Raw genomic sequence first — 11,738 nt, forward strand, 5'->3', positions numbered from 1 at the left:
CCCCTACCCTGTGGAAAAGACGTTAGCTATTCACCTTATCAATGCTCCTCATGACTTTATAAACCTCTATATGGCTTGTTAATGACTTTGATAATTGCTCATCTCACCTCATCAATATGCAGCTTCCAATCTTACCAAACCTGCTGCCAACAAGCTAGATGCCCATAATTGTCACCGTGCATGTCAGAGTGGGTACCTGGCACCTTCAGCTCACTGTGACCAGCCTCTGTGTTGTCCACTCTGCAACAGCATCTCAGGGCACGAGGCATGGGCACCAGGCACACGCACCCGTCATCCATAGACATCGGCCAACCTGTAGGATCCTCATGGCACCTCCCTGATCCACTAGAAGGACATTTAGGAAGTACAGATCTCCATTGAAGGCTACAACTGCAGCTAACATAGAATGAAAGGCTGCTGCAAGAACAGTTTACACATGGGACAGATACCCAGCTCTGTGGATTGGACCAGATTGCATCTCCAGGTTATTCGTATGATCACTTAGCACTCACTCACTGAGTACCCACCAGTTGCCTGCAGTATCCATGCCTTGCCTTGCTGTGCCAATTAATACAGATTCACACTGCCGGAAGGCTAGCCTTGTTGGTCAGCAGGCCTCAGTCAAGGTGTCACAGCTCAGCAGTACAGCAATGTGCTGTCAATCTCACATCTGCACCACATGCTAGTAGCTCACGTGGCAAACACACTTCAGGGGCAGTAAGAAGCAGTCGGGTCTCAAACTCTTAGGAGAGTCGGAGACAGTAAGGACTGCAAACGCTGGAAGCTAGAGTCAAAAAATGCAAAGCTGGAAAAGCACAGCAGGTCAGACAGCATCCGAGGAGCAGGAAAGTCAACGTTTCAGGTCTGAAGAAGGGTTCCAACCTGAAACTTTGACTTTCCTGCTCCTCAGATGCTGTCTGGCCTGCTGCGCTTTTCCAGCTTCACATTTTCTGACTCTTAGGGGAGTTGTTCTAATTGAAGTCCATGGAGGCACTAGTCAGTCAGGGGCTCTTGCACAGTAAGCCAGGGCCATCCATGCACACCAGGCTGAGGCACTGGCCACAGTCAGGTATCCAGTAGGGTGTTCAGTCAGGGGGTCCATGCCTGTGCAGTCCAGGGAGTAGGCCATGGTCAGTTCAGTGGCTCCATAGCAGTCAGTCTGAGGGGTGGCATACAGCTAACACAGTCGAAAAATGTAACTATTGTTAAACTTGTAACTATTATTAACTATTATTACCCTGTGTCAAAAACACTCCAACTGCGTTATCCCAATGTGTAAATCACTCCAGGCTTGTGTGCTTTCCTGTGGGTAAAGCACTCCAGCCCTGTGTGTTATTCTATGTGTAAAACACTCCAACCCATGTTATCCCCTGTGTAAAACACTCCAACCTCATGTTATCTCTTGTGTAAAACACTGTAACCTGTGTGTTAACCCCTTGGTAAAACACTGTAACTTGTGTTGTCCAGTTTGTAGAACACTCAAACTCATCCATTATTGTGTGCACCACATTCTTAGTTTAGTCACTATCCTTCATGTAACACATCTGTTTGTTCACTTCCTTGTGTGGAACAGATTGCAGTCAACTATTTCCTTTCATCAATTCCACACATTCTTTACACAAGAATGGATTTCTCTTTAATCATATTTAAAGGTTCTATTACATAGCATTTGAGGAAAGAAACTGAAATAACCCACACTCAAGAGTTCGTATTGTGAGGACAGATCATTGCCAGCCTTTTCTGCATTAACTCCTGACTGAATATTTCCTCACAGCTGCTCCCAGTCAGTTGCCTGAACTCTGTTGGAGTGCACGGCCTGCCTGTTTACATATGTAAGTGGAGTTTCTGCTGAATTTGTGCTAAAACCATGGAATCCCTACAGTGTGGAAACAGGCCATTCAGCCCAACAAGTCCACCATACCCCTCCAAAGAGTATCCCACCCAGATCCATTCCCCATGTCTAACCCACCTGACCTAAACATCCATGAACACTACGGGCAATTTAGCATGGCCAATCCACCTACCACACAAATCTTTGAACTGTGGGAGGAAACCAGAGCACCCAAAGGAAACCCATGCAGACACGGGGAGAATGTGCAAACTCCACACAGCAGTCACCTGAGGGTGGAATCAAATCTAGGTCCCTTGAGCTGTGAAGCAGCAGTGCTAACCACCGAGCCACCCTAAACAGACAGTCAGCCGAGGCTGGAAATGAACCTGGGTCCGCGGTGCTGTGAAGCAGCAGTGCTAACCACTCAGCCAGGGAAGCTCAGAGGAAATTTCTAGGAAGTGGTACATGCCAATGTAGCAAGTAGCAATTCCTCTTCCGACATATGAAAATATTACCTTTAAATGTGATACCAAGGCAAGTTTATGTTGACTTGACTGTGATGCACCATCTACAAGACATAATGCAGCAACATCTCAAGGCCCTGTTGACAGCACTTTCCAAACCTATGCCTCCAGCACCTAGAAGGACAAGGATAGGAAAATCAGCAGCTAGAATGTCCCACAGAGTCAGTGTCCTGACTTGGAACTACATTACCATACTTTCACTGTTGCTGAGTCAAAATCCTGCAACTCTTTCCTAACAGCATGTGAGTGTCCCCAAACCAGGCAGGGACGATGGTTCAAGAAGGTAGCTCATCACCATCTTCTCAAACAGTTACCTAGATTCATGGGTCCCTATCTAAGGAGATGGGGTGGGCCATGAGGTGAGGAGAAATTATTTCACCTAGAGAGGGGTGAGCCTGTGGAATTCTCTGCCACAGAAAGGGGTTGAGAGCAAAACATTGAATGTTTTCAAGAAGGAGTTAGAAATAGTCCATAGTGCTATACAGATGAAAGGATATAGGGAGAAACTGGGAACAGCTGAATGATCAGCCATGATCATATTGTGTGGTGGAGCACTCTCAAAGGATTGAGTGATCTATTCTGCTCTTATCTTCTATGTTACTGTGTTTAGGGATGGACAATAAATGTGTAACCAGCAATGCTCACATCCAATGTAAGAATAACTAAAGTTGAAAAGAAATTTAACATTTTAAAATGTAGGCAATTGAGAAGAACAACTAGATGACTTGGTGACTAGATTACAATATAGATTCAAGTGAAGAGGACCCATAACCCATTTGAACTCGTTCACCAACCTTCCTGTCGCATTTATTTCTGAACTGAGTCAGATCCACTGCCCCCAAACACAAGACCGCCCATCCCTAATTGCCAGATCTTGAACACAATGGAGTAGTTTGCTAGGCCGTTTCGGGAGGTAAGTGTTAACCTCATTGCTGTGGATCTGGAATCACATATAAGCCAGGCCAAGTAAGGGCAGCTGATTTCTTTCCCCAAAGAATATTTGTGAACCAGATGGGTTTTTACAACAAAATGATAGTTTAGTGTTAGATTAGTTTAATTGACTGAATTTAAATTTCCAGCTGCTCTTTTGGGATATGGACTCATATCTTGGGATTAGTACTTCAGACCTCTGGATTGCCAATTTTACAACTACTGTGTTAACAATTCCCTTGGGATACCATCATGGTGAGCAGGAATGGAAGAAGGCCAGTGATTGGCTCTTCATAGGATATCGACTCACTGGATTTACCAAGGGCATGATCAATGATGTTGATGGAATTTCTGGATTGTTGAATGGGAATTGAGGTTTTTGGTCTGTGAGAACTCCCCCATGTCCATTTATGCCATCTTCTGACCTCAAATTTGCTATTATTTAGACAGCCAGAAGTTAATGTAAAAATGTAACTTGGTAGCTGAATGAAAGGCATCAGGTTGCCATGTCCAGTCAACATTAACAATAACTTAATATTCGAACTGAACAAGAAGATTCTAGTTAATGTGCATTCATTCTTTAATCTCCACACGACCACAGAATGTTAAAATTACATCATTTATTGAAAATTAAAGTCCCTGAACTCCCTACCTAATAATACTGTAGACGTGTGTACACCACATGGACTGCATAGTTCAAGAAGATGACTCACCATCACCAGTTCTGAAGGGCAATTAAGGGTTGGCAATGAACACTGGACTTGCCAGCATCTAATGAACAACTTAAAGAAAAATTGTCATGATGCTTGGGTCACCATAATGTGTGGGGTAGACTTACTGATTCAATTACTCTTTTCTTGCTTGCCAATGTTGTATGTTTTCATAAGTCCTCATTATGGCTTTAATAATTTAACTATTACTGTGAGACTCACTGTTGTAAACATTTGGGAAGAATGCACTTTAACAGATGCAATTTTGACTCAAAGACTGCCCCTTTGCCTCCATCTTCCAGAAGTGGGACAAAGGATTCTAGGACTTCACTTTCTTGCCCAATAAGTGAAAGGAGAGTAACGTTTCATGAAGCGGCAGACTTGTCTCTGGCAGTTGTGCCCATACTACCTGAAACCTGCTCGGCATTTCCGGAGGTACGGGAGCTGGCAGAAAGAGAGGGAAATGTCTCAAGTTTCTTTCGGGGGTTACGTCCACTGATTCCTTTTCACATTCCAGAAACCTGGCAGTATGTAAAATCCTACTGGTTTGTCTGTCTGCCTTTACTGCCCTCCTCATTTCCAAGGGCATCTGTTGGATTGATTCCTGTGTATGAGCAACGTGCTGGTTTTCCCTTGCCTTGTGCATAACAGGTGAGCAGGACAGTGGCTCCTAGCACCTGTGCATTGGAAGGATTTGTAGGCTGACCACCAACCTGTTTAACCACATGATGAGTGTACCATCTGTGACCAACAAGCCTGGCACAGGACTAGAACTCAAAACATCCTGCTCGCTGTGTCACAAGACTTCCTGGACCATACAAGATTCTTAGGGGACTTGCTGGGACAGATTGCAGAAATGCTGTTTCCCATTGTGGGAGACTCTAGGACTGGAGTGAATAATCTCAGAATAGCAGAGATGAGGAGAAATTTCATCTCTCAGATGGTAGTGAATCTGTGGAATTCTATACCACAGTGGGCTGTCAAGGTTAGGTCTTAAGTATATACAAGGCTAAAGCAGGCAGATTTTTAATGAGTAAGTTGAGGGGAATGGGGGATGTGCAGGAAAGTAAATGTGAGGGATATTAGATCAGTCGTGATCTCATAGAATGGTGGAGCAGACTCGATGGGCTGAATGGCCGACATTTGCTCTCTTGTCTTATCGTCTTAAACCTTACCTTCCTTATTAAAAACTCTTAAGGAAGAGGAGGTGGGAGGAACGGGGCATGGTGGAGGAGGGGAGAGAAAGGAAATGATTCAAGACGAAAGGATAAATTAAGAGTGAGAAAGATGAGCAGTAAGTACAGCAGGATGAAGACGGTGATATAAAAGTAATCACACTTCCCCTCTTCGTCTAACACAGCAGTACTTTTTAATTCATTCACAGGATGTGGGTTTCACTGGCTGGGTCAGGTGTGGAGATATGGAGGCAATGCTGAGATGTGAAAGTGGATTTGAGAAAGGAAGCAAGAGAGGAGACTGAAGGAGATTAAGATTAGGTCCATGAAAATGAATCCAAATTGTGGCACTAGTGGGGCTGCAATGAAGTTGGTATCTGAGGTTGTAAGTTTTTTTTTAATCCATTCAATGTTTTTGTGGGTGTTGCTGTCTGGCCATTGTTTATTGCCCATCCCTTGTTCCCCTTGAGAAGTTGGTGGTGAACTGCCTTCTCGAACCACTGCAGCCCATGTGCAGTGGGATTTCTTGGTTTAAGACCAGGTGACACTGAAGAAAAGGCAACATATTCAAAGTTAGGATGATGAGAACCTGGAGGAGACCTTGCAGGTGGTGCAGTTTCTCAGCATCTGTTTCCCTTGTTCTTCTGGTTGTTGAGGTTGTGGGTTTGGAAGGTGCCATCTGAGAAGCTTTGGTAAATTGCTGCAGTGCATCTCATAGATGGTATACACTGCTGCCACAGTGTGTCAGTGGGGGAAGGAGTGAGTGTTGAAGCTGTTAGATGGGCTGCCAAAAAAGCAGTTTGCTTTTATCCAGTATGGTTTTGAGCTTTGTGAATGTTAATGGAGCTGCACCTTTCCAAATAAGTGGGGAGTATTCCATCACACTTCTGACTTGTGCCTTGTAGATGGTGGACAGACTTTTGAGGAATCGAGAGGTGAGTTACTCACCACAGAATTCCCAGGATCCTGTGGCCACAGTGTTTACATGGCTTTATGTAGTGCATAAGTAGGAGAGAATATAAGAAAAAAGCAGTTGACTCATGTCAATTAGGTCCTTCAAACTGATCCTGGACAACGAGCCAGCAGAGAATGGAATGGGGTTTTCTACAGAAAAATTGAGATAATGACCACTGCACAGCTCAACTGCTATGCCTGGAGGCCCTGATGTTGTCTAGTGAGGATAATGGGTCAGATTAACAAACATTGATTCTCTAAAGGAGAGAGGGGAGCATTTACACAGCAATAAAGTCCAAAAATTCAGGAAACACTTGGCAGATCAGGCAGCATTTGTGGAGAGAACATCTCTTGGGTCAGCGACAATTTGTCAGAAATGGAAAGTAGATCTCAACCTTAGGGGAGGAAATGTTATTTATATCAATTGAAGTTAAGTATATACAGACAAAGGACACTGATTGGTTCATTGCTCAAGCAGAAGTAAAGAGACATTTAGTGACATATGAGCTGAGTGGAGTCGGGAGATAGGTACCTGTAAAGTTTCAGTCTGTGAACATATCTATTCCATGTAAAGACTGGCTTTAGGTTGTTCTTTCACCAACCAGCTATCAGGAATATTGCAGGAAACAAAAGAAAAGCAATGAAGATGAAGATAGTTGAAGAGATAATTTTAAATTGAAGTCTTCCCTCAGGAGATGTAGGCTATTTAGTTTCAGGCATTAGTGTTCCTGAGGATCAGCACTAGGCTGAAAACACCAATTCATGCTGGGGAACCAACATAAATTTCAATTTAAGTTCACAGTGTTTTTACTGGTGTTTGTTTTATTATTAAAGACCTTTGTTGGTGTTCAAGGGACCACATTCCTGCTTGTACAGTGATCACGTGACTCAAATGGCTGAGCAGATTGGGCCAGATGTGCGTGATCCATGGAAAATCTGGTTTTGTCAATTCTGCGCTTGGGCAGCAACACTGCAGTGGTTAATGCTGAAGCAGAGAAAAATAAAACTATTTCTGTTTCCCTTTTGGCGAGTTCCTGCACAGACAGAATGAAAAAGCTGAATCAGAACAAAAAAAAAACCCACAGCTGGCAAGCTGCTCTCGGATTATGCACATTGTTCCAAGTCACTGAGTGATCCAATTTTCACAGAAGGAGCTTTGAGAACAGGTCAGAATATATGAGAATAAATCAAGATTTCGGCCAACGATCAGCAGAGGTGTTCTGTACTTCACCAAAGGCCCAGCACAAGAATAATGGTAAAATAGTGGCTGTTACCCTGTGTATCTGATTCGTGTTGCATCATAATTGGCTTCAGCATCCCTGTGCTAGGAAGCTGAACATGATAATGTATAGGTCTCCCTCCTGATCATACAGTTATCAATTCATAGTGACAGCCACCTTGGAACAGGTCTGTTAATAACCAGAAAAAGCTTAAGCTCCAATACCCATTATTGCTCAAAGGGTCCATCAATTTTCGTTGTAAAATGTCTCTCACCTGAAGAATGGCTGTTGAGTTCAGAGTAATCCCACAGCAGTCTACACCTCGGGGAGAAGAATAAATTAAACCAAGGCAAACAGAACTTAAAAGTGGGGAGTTCTCGAAATACTTCAGCAAAACCAGGCTCTGATGTGCTGTTACTTGCTCGATAGTTCAGCTGCGCAACATGGCACAAAAATTCCAGCAAGACTCTGCCAAAATGGAACCGTGCCACAAATGGCTAAGGATTTGTGTTCTGTTCCACAGCGATCTTTGCTAAAAGAAAGGTTGAAATCTCCAATGGCGAGGTGAGCTGTTGGTGTATTACAGTCAGCCTGCTCAGCCCTGTCACTGAAAACCTTTAGAAATGGTGACGGATGGCCCAGGAACACCTCAATATTCAATCACACTGACTGACATTTCCACTGAATAAAATTTGAATATCCAAAGGAGAATTCTCCTCAAATTCATCTATTTTGGAACAATGTGATTGCCTCACATGGTATTGGATTGCACTGATTTATTCAAGAAAAACCACGAATCTCATCAGGGGAAATGCAAGGACTACCTGGCATTGATCAACAAAGTCCACCTTATTGGCAGGAAAAAAGTATAACCAGTTTGACTAAGTACATTCAGTCCTTGTTAGACATGCACCTTGTAAATAATTGGACTCTCTGAAGTTGACTATAGCGCTTGAACAAAGCACTTGTAACCCTGATTCATGTCAATATGGCAACTGAGATGGGGGCAGAAGCAAAATAAAATCAGCTTTGCAGAACACCTATGCTCGGTTAGCACTAAACAACTGCACCTCCCAGTCGCAAACCATTTCAACTCCCCCTCCCATTCCACAGACGACATGTCCATCCTGGGCCTCCTGCAGTGCCACCACGATGCTACCCGAAGGTTGCAGGAACAGCAACTCATATTCCGCTTGGGAACCCTGCAGCCCAATGGTATCAATGTGGACTTCACAAGCTTCAAAATCTCCCCTCCCCCTACCGCATCCCAAAACCAGCCCAGCTCGTCCCCGCCTCCCTAATATGTCCTTCCTCCCACCTATCCCCTCCTCCCACCTCAAGCCCCACCCCCATCTCCTATCTACTAACCTCATCCCACCCCCTTGACCTGTCCGTCCTCCCTGGACTGACCTATCTCCTCCCTACCTCCCCACCTACACTCACCTTTACTGGCTCCATCCCCACTTCTTTGACCGGTCTGTCACCTCTCCACCTATCTTCTCCTCTATCCATCTTCTATTCGCCTCCCCTTCTCTCCCTATTTATTTCAGAACCCCCTTCCCCTCCTCCATTTCTGAAGAAGGGTCTAGGCCCGAAATGTCAGCCTTCCTGCTCCCCTGATGCTGCTTGGCCTGCTGTGTTCATCCAGCTCTACACCTTGTTATCTTAGTTTAATGTCATAGCTTGTTTCAAATGAAACCATCAACCACTTACTGTCAAAACAGAATACCATGAGTGAGATTAGCCAGACACTGTCGGATTTGCAGCACTGTCAATATGAGCTGCTTGGGACAGTTCTATTTCATACAGCCATTAAGTGCCATTAGTTTATCTTCAACATCAAGATCTTTCATAAACTGTTCCTTCTCTTTGTATCCATTGCTTTCAAAATAACATTCATCGCACAATCTCCACCAACTTGTTCTTCCCAAAACTGCCTTCCCCATTGTCTTCTTATTATGGGCACAATCTGGGCACTATTTACCAACTGTCCTTGTTCTCTTCTAGTCTGGTAGTGCCCTGTGTAATGGGCTTTGGTGCTTCACCACTAAATACATAGCTGAACAGTTATATCCGTATCTTACCTTTTGAATACTTAGATGGTCTGAGTTTTATATCTAATTCATTTTCAACTGTGGTCTAAGTTTAATCAGAACTAATTTGAACTGCTGACCTTCTAACTCAATAGTAACTTGACTATTCATAGAATGCATCTGAAACTTTTTCTTGCAATGGATCCATTACACTGTTTCCCCACTTTCCACATCTGGATTCACTCAAATACAATAATCCTTTCTAAGTTCTTTAGAGTTCATCACATGCGATAACTTGGGGAGGAGGAGATATTCGGATCACACGCTCAGTAGGAAATGATCATTCATTTCTAGCAGCACATGATCATTAATCAAAAACATTAATGAAGGCTCTCGGCTTTGTCCTGCTGATGCGTTGGGACCTGGACAGAATCAGCTTTCTCCTGGCCTGAAATCCATTCTTTCGACTGCTTCCTTGTAATAATGTAACTTCCACCTTTACTGCTTCTTAGAGGAGTGAAAATTCAAAACTAATACACAGAAACAAACAAGTGAACAAACTACAGAATAATGTTTCTCCACCACCCCCAATATATTTACCAATGAAATGCAAACACAGGCTTCTCAATGATGACTAAATCATTATTTCATTTTCTTTTTTGTTCAATTTAATCTGAACAAAATCATTACATTTTTAATGTACTGAAAAATTCCATGTATTTTTAATATAATACTAAAATGCATGCAAACATAAAAATACACTCCTAGGAAAAAGCAAGGTTTTGCTTTTATCAAGATGGACCCAGGGTTTTTTGGAAAAAATGTTATGTAAAATGCAAAAGGTTGAGATCTGCAACAACTGTACAATTCCCTCGTAGAAACAATGGACTCAATGTTACACTTCTGTGTACACATACAGTACACTTCTCCGAATGTTGAATTTTTTAAGCTTTTTTTTTAGACTAAAAATCACAGCGTTATCTTTAACATGGACAGTGTTTTTGAGGGAGTGGCATGCATGCTTGGTTTGGGTCCAAAATAATATTATCACAATAGAATAAATTAAAAACAAACAATACTAAACAATTCATATTAATTCTCTAGGGCAGTTAAGAGTCAACCACATTGCTATGGGTTTTGAGTCACAATGTAGGCCAGACTAGGGAAGGATGGCAGTTTCCTTCCTGAAAGGACATTATTACAGACCAAATCTTTTACAAGGTAATGTTTGAACATATCAGTGATGAACAAGCTTTTATCTTTATATCATTCCTGTGGTCTCTAATTCTCTGCACTCATTTGATCCCCTTCGCGTAAATGTTGTCATTGGATCAGCATGCACCAGGACATTAACACCTTTCTGACTTCTTTTTGATTCACTCATGGGGCGTTGGCATTGCTGGCTGAACCGGCGTTTATTTCCTTTCCCTAGTTGCCCTTGAGAAGGCGGTGAGAGATTTGAGTTCTTATTTCACCATGGGCTTTAATTTTCTGCCAACCACCCATCATTACAAGCTGGAGTCACTGACAGCATGTTTTCTCAGGCTCAATCATCTTTACAAGGCTAATGTTTCCCAGCAGTCTCGGTAATGGTCTTATTTCCTGATGTGTTGTAGTTCTTTGGAGTTTCATCCATGTTTCCAAAATAGGGCAAACACGTCCTTCTTTTGGTATTGAATGACAAAAGTTTGATGATTTTATCTCAAGTGCAGCTGGCAAATGCTGTGAAATTTTCTTCTGCACCTCCTAGTACTGGCCTTCAATTCTTAAATGCCATCTTCCTTTGTTTCTGAGGCAGGAGAATCAGATGGCTGCTCCTTTGGCATGACCATTTCCTGTTATCCTATTTTGCCACTTAGTCCTCCAGTTCCAATGGAGCTGCATACTTGTTATTCATTCTCAAAGACAAAGACAATGTGATAGATCATGTGGTACTCATTAGACTTGTCAATTCTCAACTGTTTTCTCTTGTATAAAGCAGTGGTTCCGCAGAAGTTAATGTTCATGTTAAATTGAATTCCACCCAATCAGTTGATGTCATGCCCAGTCTTGAGTTGATATAGTGAGTTCCACACATATAGGGAACATATGTATTCTGCACAGCTCTGAAGAGTCCAAGTAATGGTGTAACACATGTTGTACTTATTGCAATTAGGAGTCTTGTTAACTAAGAACAGTGCCCCTGTACACCGACTATAGAGTGGTGTATCTTCTGTCACTGTTAGTAGGAACTGCAGATGCTGGAGAATCCGAGACAACAAAGTGCAGGGCTGGATGAACACAGCAGGCCAAGCAGCATCATAGGAGCAGAGAGGCTGACGTTTCGGGCCTAGACACTTCATCAGAAAAGGGGGAGGGGAA

The sequence above is a fragment of the Rhincodon typus genome, chromosome 24 (genome assembly GCF_021869965.1).
Source record: "Rhincodon typus isolate 14 chromosome 24, sRhiTyp1.1, whole genome shotgun sequence".
NCBI classification, from domain to species: domain Eukaryota; kingdom Metazoa; phylum Chordata; class Chondrichthyes; order Orectolobiformes; family Rhincodontidae; genus Rhincodon; species Rhincodon typus.